General features: G+C 39.9%; 1 protein-coding gene across 48 annotated transcripts in view; it reads left to right on the forward strand.

Moving 5' to 3' along the window:
• The window catches only part of PLCB4 (phospholipase C beta 4), a 440,816-nt gene that overhangs the window by 99,096 nt on the left and 325,321 nt on the right, over nt 1-16,399 (forward strand). For 3 of the 48 annotated variants that reach the window (XM_089307278.1, XM_070052080.2, XM_070052083.2), the window contains exon 2: nt 15,692-15,745. The exons of the other annotated variants lie outside the window; for them this stretch is intronic. The gene's annotated coding sequence lies outside the window, so the exon portion shown is untranslated. The remainder of the gene's footprint in view (nt 1-15,691; nt 15,746-16,399) is intronic. 48 annotated transcript variants of the gene reach the window in all.

The following is a 16,399-nucleotide window of genomic DNA, read 5'->3' on the forward strand; positions in this document are numbered from 1 at the left end:
ATTCTGATGTCAGAGGGTTGGGTCTCAAGCCTAGCCACACTTCTCATTGGCGTTGTGACTCTGGGCATGTGTCCTATCCTGACTAACTTTTTTCATCTAAAAAAATGAAAAAAAATTACAGTACTTATGCAGCCTCGATGTGGGTTGCCCAGGACACGGACTGAAAAGTGGGAATGAGTATGCAAGGGTCTCTTCTGGAGTACTTTTGCGAACATGTGCTGAGAGGGGAGAAGATGGATTTGGGTTGGGGAAGAGTGAGAGGTTGAGCTGGGATGCATTTGGCAGAAGTCTTCAACTCCCCAGGGAGCTGTGGAGCAGGCTGGGCTGTCATTCACTGATACTCACCGCATGGTGTGCTTGGGTGGTGCTGCTTTCTCCGGCTGAGGGCCATTTTTCTGAGAGGGCTGACAGCTCAGGGCATCCCGCCTGCATCGCTCATATTGGCAGGGGAATCCTTTCATCGCTCCTGAAGTGGGGTCTGGGCATCACATCACAGTGTCCAGGTCACATCTCCAGCGGTATAGTCTGGGAGAAATACAGATAGTCTGGAAGCTGCATCATGTGGTGCCTAACTCTTGGTGAATGCTTAGTAGTAGTGGTTGCTATTCATGAATTAAATATAGACATTTCAGTAAATGGAGTAGGTGATGTCTAGTTTAGCTCTTCAGGATTTTTACTGACTTCTTCATAACCGTGTCCTGAAGAGGTGAGGAAAAGCAGAGTAAGTGATCTCTGGATAAACAGGGTTTTGTAGCTTCAACACATAGGCTGCTAAGCACATTTGTCGCTTGATGAGAGGGCTTCAAAACATTTGTGGAAACATGGAGTTAAAAGATTTTATGTGTGTTCTATGACCTTTTTGAAGCTTCCTTGTGTATGAGTGTGAATGTGGCATAATCAAACATGGCTTGGTCATAGGCTGTTAGATCTTTCTTCCCTCAGGGTTTTCATGGTCTTTAGTATCAAATTTGACTCAAATTACAGCCCCCATTTCATGAACTTTTATGGTGTAGCCATGGTGCTAAAGACTTCTCGGGATGACTCTCTAAGGTGCTGCAATTCCCATTTGATGATGAGACCAGCGGTCAGTGAGGTTAAGTGACCTGCCCCAGGTCACCAAGCCGAAAAGTGACACAGAGGTTCTTCCGCCTGGGCTGCCAGACCCTCTGCTACTGCCTGCTTTTCTCTACACATTTGAAGGATTTAAACAGCAGTAGGGGAAACCTCTGAAAATAACTCTAGCAAAGTGTAGGTGTTGTTTTGGTAGAAACATTTCAGCTGTTGCCATAAAAATCTTCCCCCAAATGGCTTTGTGAGAGCGAAGCTGTGCAGGCTCTGCTTGTGTTTATGATAGGAGCCGTATGGCTCAGCCACAACACAAATGATTTGTTTTCTTGGCCTTGTTGGCAAAGTGATTTAATTTCTGGATTTCCCCGAGGAGTACAACCTAAACAAATAAATGTCTTTATAATTGGATGTTTCAAAAGAAGCTACGAGAGAAAGTCAAAACGGGAAGCCCAGGTATGTTTTCATTCAGTGAGTAATACAGTAATGCGAAAGAATAGAAGTCAGTCGGAATTTCTCTTCCTAATTTTCAGCTCTCTGCTCTTCACTGGGAGATGACAATTATAGTCCACAAGCAAGGTGAGTGCTTAGGCCAGTGGGTGTTCAGCATTGTTTTTGAGGAACCGGGCAAAGCCAGCCACAATTTCTTTATATCTAATGCCTTCCTTTCTGCAGGAAAAAATAATTTTTCAAATTAGTCCAGGTGATATAGATGAGAAGTCTAGGAATCCTACCTCCCAAGATCAGAAATTCCTAAAAGTTCCGAGGAACCCCCTTTATCTGAGTTTGGATTTTGTGTAACGGACAAGTGTAATAGAACAGTGATGTAAGCAAGATGGAAATTCATGGAAAAGAAGTTCAGAATTAGTGATTGCGTGATTTCAGTGTAATAATCAGGAGCTCAAGTTCTCTCTTTTTGTACCACTAGTCCAATCCTGTAACTTCCATTTCACTCTGGTCACTAGGGCCAGTACCTTTAAGGCCATCATGTCTGTAGTCCAAATCTGTAGCAAGAAGAAATTAGAGAGAAGAAAGGAGCCCTGTGAGTTGAAGCAGCTTCTTCTATTTCTGCTATATTCCTGGAAGTTCCATATCACACTACAGTATATTCATTTCACTGACCAGCATTTGGTCTCAGGGCCATAGCTAGCTGCAAGCAAGCCTGGGAAATATAGTCTTCAGTTGGGCTATCTTTAGTTTAGGCTGTGCTACTGATGATTTAAAGGGGAGAGTTGATAGTGAATGATAACTGGACATTTCTGCAACTTTTGGGATTTATTACAATCCCAAATTTAGAAATGTTGGAGTTAACATGAAGAAGTAAATTTTGTTGGTGTGCATTACTCTAATAATCCTTAAAATCTTCTGAGGCTGATGTGCCTTATGAACAGAGCTGGTCCACTCTGGCCACCTTATTGGAGCAGAGAAAGTTCAGAGAAGCACATTTTTCTCCTGTCCTTCAACATATATTTATCAGCTCCCATGTGGCTTCTACTGTGTGAGATCTTTGCAGAGTCTAGGAGCTAGGACAGCATTTCCCATATTTACTTGATTATCTCCTTTTTTCCTCCCCATGTAAAGTCTATTAGCACTTCCAGGAAGGAGCATCTTAAGGTGCTTAGTTTCGAGTATTAACTTGGCAGTGTTCATCACTAGGGATTGAGAGAAATGCGTCTGTATCAGTTACTCTTGCTGCTTAAAAACAACCTCAGAGTTCAATACCTTAAACACAACAAGCTTTTATTATTGCTCACAAGTCTATGGCCAATAACGAACATAATTGGAGATTTTCAGTTTACAGATTGAGTCACTTGTCTTAGCCTATTAAATTGTCCTATTCAAATAATAACTTTATCAGTACTTAAAAGATGGTGATAGTTGTTCTGAAGAACCTTTTCTGGAGGTTTTCACTGCTCTTTCAGTCATATGCCATGGGTCCTTTTTTTTTTTTTTTCTTAAGATTTACTTATTTTATTTTAAAACTCAGAGTTACAGAGAGAAGGAGGGAGGGAGGAGGGAAGGAAGGGAGAGAGAGAGATCTAACCATTGGTTCACTATCCAAATGGCTGCAATAGTAAGGGCTGGGCCAAGCTGAGGCCAGGAGCAAGGAGCTTCATCCGAGTCTCCTAGGTGGATGGCAAGGGCCCAAATACTTGGGCCATCCTCCACTGCTTTCCCAGGCACATTAGCAGGGAACTGGATCAGAAGTGGATCAACTAGGACTCAAACCCGAGTCTGTAAGGGATTGCAGTGTTGCAGGTGGAAACTTAACCCACTGCGCTATAACACTTGCCCCCTGTTCTTAATCTCTGTATGTTTCAGACAGTACAGGGGTGTAGATCTAATGCCATGTTTTGGTTGACAAGCTCTTTAATTTTGGGAATATCATGGTCCTTGCACACATGTAGTTTCCTGGTCCCTAAAATAGACACGTTACAATATCTATTTCCATGTACTCAAGAAGTGATATGAAGGTCACATACGAACCTTGCTCAAGATACCTACCACTGACGTTGATGCTAGGTAATGGAACTGAGGCACAGAAAGGCTAAGGATCACACTAATGCTGCAAAGACCTGAGGTTTGTGTGCAAACAGTCTGACACTGTGGTCCTGTCTCAAACTGATGATCAAGAACTGTCTATCTGTAGGTGTGAGTTCATGGTCATTTGAAAAAGGAGATTAGTAAAGGTCTAGTTTTGACAGAATTAAGAGGGGTGAGGACAATAGCTGAGATTTTAGACATTAACTTTAGACTCGTAGTACATAGTCTGCAGTGAGAATTTACATAGCTTTTTCTGCAGGTGCATTTGACATTCAAAAGCAATCAGGTTGTATTATCTGTTCTTTGAGGGATTACTGGGCTCAGCACATCTTGAAGGTTACATTTGCAATCAGCATTAATTTCATTGTTAACCATTTTCCTTCATGTTGGTTACAGGGTTGTTTCTTTTTCTTTCGGTTTTTAGTCTAGTTGAGTGCTAGTGGAGCTCGTAAACTCACGTTTATTATTTAGGCAGGGTGTTAGCCTAGAGAGAGGAGGTGGAGCCTGGCTGAACTTCCTGGATCACAGCTCGTCCATGTCGCCATGTAATTTTCCTCCTGTGTCTTCCCCATCTTAGCCCCAAATGTCCCTAAATTGGAGGGGAGTTAAGGAGTCACCTGTGGCTATGAAGTGACTTTCCCATTGCATTTTGTAATTCATTCAAGATGGTCAAATTACATGAATCAAAGGAGGAATTTCCCTTGGAAGTAAACAGAGAAAAATCACACGAAGAAAAAGCTAAATAGGAGATTCCCATATGTCTTTTATATTCAAGCAGATTTTTTAAAAAGTCGTAGTATGTAAGGTGGCTGTTTGAGACAGTGACTAATTTAAGCTTAACCATTTACTGTAGTGACATTTAAGAAAACAACCATTCTTGGGTTGCTGTTTGAATTGGGCAGAGTGTTAAAATGGTGCATAAGCCTCGTGTCTGGTTGTAGATACATCTGGCTTGGTGCCACTATGGGTAAGGAGTGGCAGCCTCATTTTTAACTCTTAATAATTAAAATATTGGGACCTTTGTGTAGAGAGAAGGAAGTTGTCATATGAGATTTCAGATAGCACACTTGACTTTCTGCATCCTGTCGCGTGGTTTCAAACACTTCTCACTTGGTTGAATTTTAATTAAAAGAAAATAAAACTAGATAGAATGAGGATTCCACTTCATGTGAAGAATTTTGGTGAGGCTATAATTCACAGGCCAGAGGGTTGAGTTTGAATATAAATTTTCAACATATTAAGCAACTAATGTATATTTAATTCTTGTTATATACTTGGTACCATTTTTGTACTTTACATGTAATAACTCATTTGTCCTCCCAATAACTCTTTGAAGTAACTATTACCACTATCTCTATTTTACAAATGAGGAAAGTGAGGCAAAGGGAGCTTAAATAAGTTAAGGCATCAAATCAGTTATAAAGCTGATATTCAAACTTGGGCTGTTTTAATCACTACAAGTGTTTCTGGACAGTGTTTTCCAAATGGCATTCATTCAGATACCACTTGCATGCTTTCTGTCATGATGATATTCCAATTCTATTATTAAATGCTTGTCACTTTTTGTTTTACAACAAATAAATGTATTTAGAAAGGAAACTACACCACTACCTTAACTGGAAACATATTATGAGCCACAAATAATAGGTATCCAAAAAAATTAAAAAGTGAGAACCAAGTAGTGTCATTCATTCCTAAGCAGATGCCACTTCCTGCCACAAACCTGAGCCAGAGCTCTGCTCTTTCTTCTCTCCTCTCTTCTTCCTTCCCCTTCTCCCTCATGGGGAAAAATACATGCTCTTACAAAGCTGAGTCTCTAATGTGCTCAGTTCACAGTGTGGGGTCAGCCTTACTCAGGGGGATTCTGTGTTACTCTGTGCTGAATCTATAAGCCATTTAACTACTCTTCAGTTTATCAGTTCTAATGCTCGAGAGATCACTTTTCTAAAATATGAAGTTGTTGTACTGTCTTCAGAATTATCTTAGGGAAAGTAAAGCAAAAGAATCTTTAAGTGAATTCAAATCCTGTACTAGTCAATCCGAGTGAGGCTGTTATCTGAATTATTTTGCTTAAAGTCACTCACTCATCTGGCCCCTAGAAGACCTTAGAGGTTGTTTTGCAGCAAGGACTGTGGGTCCTTTTTAATCCAAGTTAATTCTAAGAAAATGTGACTACCCATTATTTTTTAAAAACAGATTCTTAGAATATGGCCTAAAATTGATCCTGGATACAGACCTACTGGTAGAAACACTAGAAAGTTTAAAGCTCTTTCAAATACATGTTGATCATTGGGAATAATGTTCCTCTCTTGTTATCACAGTGAAATTTTCTTTATATATGCGTAGTCTTCAAAAAGTTCATAGGAAATGTGCAGTATCTTTGAGTTCCATTTTCAAAGAATTTTTGAAGTACCCTTGTGTATGATATTCATGATTAACATAGCTACTATATATTGATTATGACACAAAAAGTAAAAGGTGTTTTTTTCATATGTCAGTTTAAAGTAAATGATGGATTTAGTGAGTTTTCATTTGATCACAGGGATTTTCCTCTTAATTCCCAGGCCTCTGTAAGAGCAATTCATGGGCAAAATTGAGAGTTATCAAAAGAATGTTTCACTGATTATCTGATCACATAATTTCCCTGTATTCTGATTATGCTTTTCTGATGCATTTTACATTACATGAATTCTTCAATCAGGAGGATTCTGTTAGCTGTGGCTCCTCTGAGTAGAGTAAACCTGGAGAGAGCTGAGCTTGAGAAAAGTTTTAACAAAACTAAAGATGGTGAATGACCTGGCATCATCTTGCTCAGTGTCTTCATTTCTATTTTAAGTGTTATATTTAATATTAATTATTATTATTAAATATTGTAACTTCAAATAGGTAGCAATATAAGGAAGGTTGCATCATTTGTGGCATTATTCCAGCTGTATACTGTTGGGTGTGCCAGTGAACTTGAAAAAGTTACTGACAGATTTTAGGCCTGATCAGTTGCCCGCAGTTAGGGTAAGAGGTTTGCGTATTGCACGAAGACAAGTTGATCGCCCGAATACACTCTTGTGTCTCGGATGGGCTGCTGCTCCATTCTAGCCAGAGCAGCATGATGAGCTGGACTTACTGTTTGCTGGCGTGGAAGAGAACACCTTCATGTGTAGATTCCCTCTGGTCGTGCCATGATGCATTTCGCCAAGTAATAGAGAACCTTGGCTGGAGTAGGTCTCTAACAGCTTTGCTGTGGCTTATTTCAATGTAGCCTGGGGTTGTCCTACCTTGTCTCAGACTAGGTTTTAGAAACCAGAACTGGGTAGGAGTGCGTCCTAGCTTTGGGAATAAGATGGTTAGGTCCTCAAGGGCATGGGCTTACCTGCTTTGTACACTATCATGTAACTGGCACCTGATACAGCACTGGGTGCAAGGTGGGCACTCAGTAAATATATGTTGGATAAACTGGGTGATGGACTTTTTTTGGCATTTTATAACTTTTTATTGGTGATAATAAACCACAACTAAACCTGTGTGTGTATGTGTGTGTGTCTCTGTGTGCAAGTGCATGTGCACATGGTGGGTTTTATAGCTCCTTAACAGAATCAGTTTCAGTTCTTGGATCTAGGAAAGTTATCTTGGAGTCAGTGGCTGGTTTCCTATGAAAACAGTTTCCCTGAATGAAAAAGACAGTTACAGGCTCTTTGAAAGGCAGAGACAAAGTAGGAGATGACTCCTGCTCCTTCCCTTTTTGTATCTTTGTGAGAAGGAGCCTGCAAGGGTTTAAATAGAGAGAAGCTATATGGCAGGTAATTTTCACTCAACCTTTAAACTCCAAGGATTACAGCGTGGTAGGAAATAAGGTTCTTTCTTTTGTGAGATGATTGATGCTGGCAGCTTGAAAACATGAAAAGGACCTTCAGTGGAGAGAAGGGCTCCCATATTCAGGGATAGCAGAAAGAAAGCCAGAGTTACATCAGAGGACTTAATGAAGTCTGTAGCAGAAAGGCAGTTACCAACCCAGCACCCATGATGTGCCTGGCCATAGAGTGGACACATAAATATAAACTGCTTTTGAGACAGTTGTTATTTCGGGGATCTTAAATATTTCAGATAGATACTATTTTCTCCATTTTATACATAAGGCAACTGAAGTTTATCAGTTTTGCGATTAATCCAAAACCACATAAACTAAAGCCTATTTGATCTGAACACCCGAGCTCTTTCTACAGGTTAAGCAATTCTTTGCCTTTCTTTTTTTTTAACTTTTATTTAATAAATATAAATTTCCAAAGTACAACTTTTAAATTAACAATTCTTTGCCTTTCTTTTAATTAGATTTTGTGTTTAGCGCTTATTCCAAATGGTTTACAGTTTTCACCATTTGTAAAGGAAGAGTTCTAGCTTTACAGGGAAGGTAGTGTTGGATTTCAGACTCAGTGTTGGGAATTTCAGCTAGTACACCTGGATGTGCATGGGGAGTGGGGGCGAGGTAGATGGTATCCAGGTAGTCCAAATCCTTGATATTCCAAGTGTGGTTCCTGGACCAGCAGCGTGGAAACCATCTGGGAGCTTGTTAGAAATACAGAATCTCAGGCCCCACAGCAAATCTCCTGAACCACACTCTGCATTTTAACAACCATCCCATCTCCCCAGATGATCTGTGTGCATGTTGAAGTTTGCGAAGCTCTAGTCTATGCTACTGTGTCTGTAAGACAGCACCAGTAAGTTCACCCGGTGTTTGGAATTTTCGGCAAATCAGTAATACAGGATTCTGGCAACCATACGTTGTTGTGGTTTATTGAATACTTTCTATGTACAAGCTTATACAGTTTTTTACAAAGGTTTTTCTTCTCTCAATAGTTTCAGTAGCCCTGTGAGGTGAAAATGTTTATTCTTCTTTTAGAGATGAGAATCCTGGATCATTGAGAGGTTCAGTAATTTGTCCAAAATCAAATAGTTCTGATACCAACCCTGTTGTATCTGATGTCATGCTGTCAGCATCTCGTGATGGTTGGAAACTTTGATTTGCAGCACAAAGACAGTTCACAAATCACATTAGGGGAAATAAGTTTTATTTTGTTGACTCTACATAAAGAGGCATAATTGAAGATACATCTTTTTTTTATTATTATTTGAGAGAGAGAGTTAGACAGTGAGAGAGAGAGACAGAGAGAAAGGTTGGTTCACCTCCCCAAATGGCGGCTACGGCCGGAACTACGTCAATCCGAAGCCAGGAGCCAGGTGCTTCTTCCTGGTCTCCCACGTGGGCGCAGGTGCCCAAGTACTTTGGCCATCCTCCACTGCCTTCCAGGCACCCATATGGGATGCCAGCTCTTCAGGCAGAGGATTAACCAAGTGAGCCATGGCGCCGGCCCCAAAGATACACCTTCCAAGCATTGTTTATAAAGGATTTTGTATGTTTTTTTTTCCTCCTTGGAGTAGAATAAATAAAATATTTAGATTAAGGAGTGTAAGTAGTGTGTTTTATTTTTCTATGGCTCTGTCATAACTTTAAAGATAAGTTAATTTTCTACTTTTTACTGATATTAATAAAGTGTAATTTGATATACTGATTATATTGATAGGACATGTTAACACTGATAATCGTGATGCAATAAAAGATGTTCAGTGAGGCCAGCTTGAAGAATTAGGAAAACATTGATGAACATGTTAGTTCACAAGATAGTTAATTTTGTGTTGTTTGTTGCTTCTGTGGTTTTACTTTCTGTCAAATTGTTTTGTTTTACGATTTATTAGGTGAATGATCTAGGCAGACTGAACTGGCAGTTTTTATTAGAATGTCATTACCATGCTTTGAAATAGTGTTCCTTACTAATTTGTCCTTTGTTCCCTGGAACAATGAATTGACTTCACTCTGAGTGCACTGGGTTGCTGGCTCTAGAATTGATCTTTTGCTAAGTTAAAAGGATCAAGGACATTATTAATTGTTTTGGGCTATAATCCACAGACTTTGGGGAACTAAGGGAGCAGAAAGTGTGACTTTTGTGTTTTGGGGATTTGCAGGAAAGGAAGGAGAAATGGAAGAGGCAGAGATCTGCCTGTACCTAAAAAGTTGTCTCATTTGTCATAGCACAGGAAATGAATATGTTAATCCTTTCTTAAATTCCCTGGTAATGAGAACCAGAAAATGGAATCGATATATTATTTAGAGATGCTAGAAGAAAAGATGCTGTGTAAGAACATTAAAGAGAATAGGGGGGTGGGGGCTGATGCTGTGGATTACAAAGCTAAGCCTCCACTTGCAGTGCCAGCATTCCTTATAGGTGCTGGTTTGAGTCCTGGCTTCTCTACTGCTGATCCAGCTCTCTGTTGGTGTGCCTGGGAGAGCAGTGGAAGATGGCCCAAGTACTTAAGCCCCTGTACCCATGTGGGAGATCCAGAAGAAACTCCTGGCCCAGCCCCCACTGTTGTGGCTTTTTGGGGAGTGAAACAGTGGATAGAAGATTTCCTCCTCCTCCTCCTTCTCCTCCTTCTCCTTTCTTCTCTTTCAAATAAATAAATGAATATATATATATATACACACATATATATGTATATGTGTGTGTATATATATGTATATATATATATATATATATAAAAGAGAATTGGAAGGAATGTTATCTGCACTGGTGACACAGCCTTCATTCATGGTTACAGGGCATTAGTATTTAAAGTGATACTAGGGTATCTTGTTGTGGAAGGGCAGTGTCAAATGTGTAAAGTCTCTTCTTAGTAAAAACTTACACATTCTCACATAGCTTTAACAAGCTGGGTTTTTGTTTGTTTACTTTTAATTCACAGACTTTTCCAGTGGTGTGCTGGTAAATGTTTAACAATGGGCTCTGGATTGAGGCCGGAGGAGATGCCTGGCATATATATCATTTTCTAATTTCTTTGGTATAAGTATTCACATCATGGCCAATTTCAAGCTACTGAATTGCCATCTCCAAACCTGGACACGAACAGGGGTAGCACACCACTGCTTTTAGTCCAAAGACACCAGAAGGGAGGCTGCTAGGGTAGGCATTAGAGGCAGAAAAGGCATTGAACTTGGGAAATAATAAGGCAGAACAGTTGGGAGAGGGGTTTTCTGTGAAATAAATTTGAGCATCTCTGAAGCTACTGAGATGAAAAAATAGTTAAAGGTAGGAGGGAAAAACCTACATAACAGCAGCACATGGCTATCCCTCAATATTAAACCTTTGAAGTGTGTTTGTCAAATTTGATATTTGATATTCTGAGGGAAATCAGAATATTTCTCTGATGGAGCCCCAGAAGGTAGAGTCTTTACCACAACAAGGCCCCGGGTGCTTATTTGCAGTACAGAGGTCAAAGGCCCAGGTGGGTCCCTCGAGAAGCAGAACTTGTTCCTAATTTGATTTTTCTTGTTTCCTAAAATACCCATGTTTCCTTTTTCTCATTTCTAAAATTTTGGTTTATATTGTGGTTTTTTTATTTTTAAGTGCTAATAAATTATTACAAATGTGAATAACAATATAATAAAATCCCACCTTTATAGACTTGGTAACTGTAAACAGCATATATTGACTGCTAGATATGAAATAATTTAAAAATAGCACATATGTACTTTCTTCTACCTTCTACAATCTCTTGATTGTGTTACCTTTTTTTTTTAAGTTGACAAGATATATAAATTTTCAATCTATTTGTTGTACCATAACTGTTTAGCTTTCATTCCATATTTAAATAAATTCTGTTGCAAACTGAAGAACAAAAGAAAATAGCAACCCAGGAAGTGTAACAAAATGAAATAATAGAATTAAGATGAAAAACCACCATGTTGTTGGAAACTGTATTGTAAGGAAGGGTAAACTCATTCACTAGAAAGAAACTGTATTTTGAGTGAGTCATCTAAAACAAAGTGATTACGGCAGATGTAAACAAGAACTCAGCAGTGTTTGTAATTATTATGAAAGATGGAGGAAGTTTTTACTTTTAAATATGCCTTCTGTCATCTGAACTTTTTCAATAAACTTGTGTTACTTTCACAATTCATTTTTAAGATGTCCCGGACAATCCATTTATGGTAATGAGACACAGCTGCGTTGCCCTGATTTTTGTCACATGCCTGGTTCTCAGCAAATACCAGCATCTCAAGATATCCTAGCACCATGATACATATCCTACATTTGTTTCAGGCTTTGGAATGCATGTTTATCTCTTTTCATTCTCATGGAGAAATTCAGGTTCAAGGAAATTAAGCTGTTTGTCTAACATCACATCATCCTATGTCTTCTGAATCCTCTTCTAAGTGAAAATTGTTCACCACATATGGTAGTCATTTCTTCAATAGAATAATGTGATTGTGCTTCTGTTTATTCATTAGATGTGAAATAGAAATGTAAGTGTTTTATTACTTTAGAGAGAGAGAAAGAGAGAGAGAGCGAGAGAGTGACTCCCATTTACTAGTTTACTCCTTAGATGTCTGCAGTTGCAGGGGCCAGCAGTATGGAAGGCAACAAGCTAGGTTGCTTACATAGGTGGTGGGAACTCAGTCACTTGAGCTGTCCCTTTACCTCCCTGCATCTGCATTACCAGGAAGCTGGAATTGAGAGCCAAAGCTGGATATTGAACCCAAGCACTCTGATATGGGATATAGGCATCTTCATGGGTGTCTTAACCAGCAGACGAAATGTCTTATTTTTTTATTTTTTTTTTAAATTTTTTTATTATTTTTTTTTATTTTTTGAAAGGCAGAGTGGACAGTGAGAGAGACAGAGACAGAGAGAAAGGTCTTCCTTTGCCGTTGGTTCACTCTTCAATGGCCGCAGCGGCCGGCGTGCTGCAGCTGGTGCACCGCGCTGATCCGAAGTCAGGAGCCAAGTACTTATCCCTGTCTCCCATGGGGTGCAGGGCCCAAGGACTTGGGATATCCTCCACTGCACTCCCTGGCCACAGCAGAGAGCTGGTGTAGAAGAGGGGCAACTGGGACAGAATCTGGCGCCCTGACGGGGACTAGAACCCGGTGTGCCGGCGCCACAAGGCAGAGGATTAGCCTAGTGAGCTGCGGCGCCGGCGAAATGTCTTTTTTTTTTTTTTTTTTTTTTTTTTTGACAGGCAGAGTGGACAGTGAGAGAGAGACAGAGAGAAAGGTCTTCCTTTGCCGTTGGTTCACCCTCCAATGGCCGCCGCGGCCGGCGCGCCGCGCTGATCCGATGGCAGGAGCCAGGAGCCAGGTGCTTTTCCTGGTCTCCCATGGGGTGCAGGGCCCAAGCACCTGGGCCATCCTCCACTGCACTCCCTGGCCACAGCAGAGGGCTGGCCTGGAAGAGGAGCAACCGGGACAGAATCCAGCGCCCCGACCGGGACTAGAACCCGGTGTGCCGGCGCCGCAAGGCGGAGGATTAGCCTAGTGAGCCGCGGTGCCGGCCCGGCGAAATGTCTTATTAAAAACATCAGAAGACTGTAAGTTATTTTAGAAAGATTTCAATCTCTAAAGGTACATGATTGGGAAAAATAGCTTGTGTGGATTTTTAAAAAGTTTTATTTATTTATTTGAAAGGAAGGGAGAGAAAGAAATCTATGTCTATTGTTTCATTCTCCAAATACCCATAATAGCCATCACTGGGCCAAGTTGAAGCCAGGAGTCAGGAACTCCATCTGAGTCTCCCACATGGTAGCAGGGACCCAAGTACATGGGCCATGATCTACTGCCTCCCTGGTGTAATAGCAGGAAGCTGGGTTGGAAGCAAAAGAACTGGCACTGGAATCAACCCTCCAAAATGGAATGTGGGTGTCCCAAGTGGCTGCTTAGCCCAATGTGACAATGTTTGCCCCCCAGCAATTTGTTCTTGAATATTCAGGTGGATGAATCTGGTTTTGACAATTACTTCACTGAAGGACATGTGAACCACCAATCTGTTTTGGTGGCTCTATCCTGGAAATCCACTTCATCATATAAATCAGCACAATAGACTGTGTGGGTGCTTCTGGGGATTTGTGGGGATTTTTGGAGTTACAGGGGAATTGCTGGGGATGTGTGGAGACTGCAGGGCTCTAGGACTTGAGATAAATGCAGGTTTGAGTTGGGAGTCAGGTTTTACACATGGTTTGCTGGAGTTTCCATGATTAGATTTCTTTCTCTTGAACCTACTTGCGTGAAAATGATTGAAGTGTGCATGTACAGTAGGCACACACCTAAACATTTGTGGGAAAGTGGAATGAAAAAATACATTTATTTTGATGCAAAGAAATTTGAAATCAGTGAAGCTGTTTTTTTTTTTTTCCATAACACATTTTCCATGAACTTTTGGATGACTTCTAGTGTGCATGGATGCCATGGTGTTGAATATAGGTTGGTATTCTTAATGGTTACTCTTGGCTTGGAGTCAGTATTTTGACTTGGGTTCCTGCTGTGTAGAAAATGTTAGCTGAAGTTTATCTCTGAGATGTGACATTTGGCTTTTGGGGTGAGAGCAGATGGATGACCACAAAACAGAACCTGCCACTATAATGAATGCAGAGGTTCAAAACAAAATGTCCAGCTTCTTGAGGCTGGGCACTGTGCTGTCCCTCATAGGTTCTGGCATATTATGAGGAATAGAGTAGGTATCGATTAAAGACCTATATAGTGCTTCCACTTAGAATAACAGGTTAAACTTTATAATGTTGAGAAATCTAGAAGTTGACCACCCTGTAGTTCCAGAGATACTAGCACAAATTGGGACAGATAGAAAACTTAATAATTTAATATGTTTTAAATTCTTTGAAAATGTGTCATATGTTAGGTTGATGGATTCAAACTTGGCTAATGGAATCTAAGGTTAGTAACATTTCTCAAATCTGTCTAATGAAATACAGTTTTCTGAGGCTACCCCTCAAATAAAGGGTTCCATGGTTAAATAAGTTTGGGAAACGAAGCATTAGCTATCTCTTCTCAAATTCATGATGAATATGAGTATATAAAAAGCTCAAAAATGAAACAGTTCTCAGCTCCAGCTTCTGATTTCAGCTTCCTGCCAATGTAGACCCTGGGAGGCAATGGTGATCTTCTAAGTAATTAGGTTCCTGCCACCCACATGGGGAACCTCGATTGAGTTCCCAACTCCTAGCTCCGACTCTGGCCCGGCTCTGGCCATTGCAGGGAGTAAACCAGAGAAGGGGGAGCTTCTTCTGTCTGTCTGACCACCTCTCCAGAAAACCCACAAAACTCAGAAATCTTGCAGTATAAAATTCCCTTTATGTTGGTGTAGGAGCATCCTAAAACTTCACCCTGGAAATTTGTTTTATAGAACATTTTACAGTCTCTGGCACATTTTTGAGAAATGTTTATTTGAAATGTTTTTGGTAATGGTAGCACTCTAGGGAGTTATATATAACAACATGTGTGTTAACATGTTAATTTGATATAGAATTAAAAGCCTGTGAAGGTATATTTCCAGGACAGAAATCTCAACATTTTACTCTTTGTGCAAGGGAGATAATCCTTGGGCTTCACTTTAGATATTAGTTTTTTAATATATATATATATATACACACACACATATCAGTTCTACTAGTGACTTAAATTTTTAAAAAGCTGTATTTATTATTTGGACTTGAACTCTGAAGGGAGAAAATAGGCAGAAAGTGACAATCAGTTTGAGGAGATTAAAACAAAGATTTTGAACATTTTACAACCAAGTTATTAAATTTTCTGAGTTGTGGGTGATCAGTAGTTAATGCTTTCCTTTCGGTTTACATCTTGAGTTCTTCAGTATTTTTTTTTTTTTTTTTGGTAGCCTCGATATAGGAAACCCAAAGATCTGTTTTAGGGAAGGGTTCAGGTGTAGGCTTCCTCGTGATCTAGTGGTCATTCCCGGGCAGTGTTACTCGGCAGTATGCCTGTAATGTAAAAAGCCCTTGCTCTATTTGTTGTCTTGCTTAGAATAGTTGAAACAGTGTCTCAGCCACTGGGTCTGGATATTGTGTCACCACAGGCACCATTGGCCCAGCCTCTCACTTTGTGGCTGAGGAGTGGGTGGGACCTTGCCTGAGAGGACCAGTGCCAGTCACTGGTTGCCTCATCCTCAGTCTCTGGAAAGAGTGAGCCTCTTCAAGAACTGCCCTGAAGTTCTCCCTTTGCCTTGGACAGGCTCTTGAGAGTCTGGGTCTGACTGCGTGGAGCTGAAATCCTACTCCCTTTCAGGTAAGAGAACATACTGGAAAACAGCTTTGAGTGGAAGTTACATGTACATTGGGAACTGTTTTGATAAGTTTATGGTTTTATAGCTTCTTAAAAGGCTATCTCAATTTTATCTTCATGCTTCCCGAAGGCAAGCAGCTATAGGTATATAGAGTGGTTTAAAAATAAGAAAATATTCCTGTCTTTAAATTGCATAGAGCACTCAAATATTTTCATGCAAATTGTTTTATTTATTGACTGTTGAGTTTTTCTTTAGCTTTTCTAATAAGAGAACTCAAAACACAATTAAGTCAATAAAGTATACTAGACCTTGTCACTTTGTGGTAATTTTGACATTAATTAGATATAGATTTATTTTAATATTTCTTCATAAAATTTCTCTAAACTTAAGTGTAACACAAATGGGTTTTCAGTAATGTATTTATGGGTATGATTTGCCTGACTCATATGATTTTATGTGTGTGCTATTTAGCAATTTCCATTTTTTAAATACTAACCATGTATGTGAGGGTAGTGATACATGTGAGGTCTCTGTACCTTTTGCTAAATTTTGATGTGAATCTAAAACTGCTGTAAAAATAAAGTATTTAAAATACTAACCAGTTTCTTGGTAATACTTTCTGTAAGTGCTTAAAAAATGCAATAAAGCATAGATAA

This window comes from Oryctolagus cuniculus, chromosome 11 (assembly GCF_051225735.1).
Source record: "Oryctolagus cuniculus isolate XC-2025 breed Fujian yellow rabbit chromosome 11, ASM5122573v1, whole genome shotgun sequence".
In the NCBI taxonomy this organism is placed as follows: domain Eukaryota; kingdom Metazoa; phylum Chordata; class Mammalia; order Lagomorpha; family Leporidae; genus Oryctolagus; species Oryctolagus cuniculus.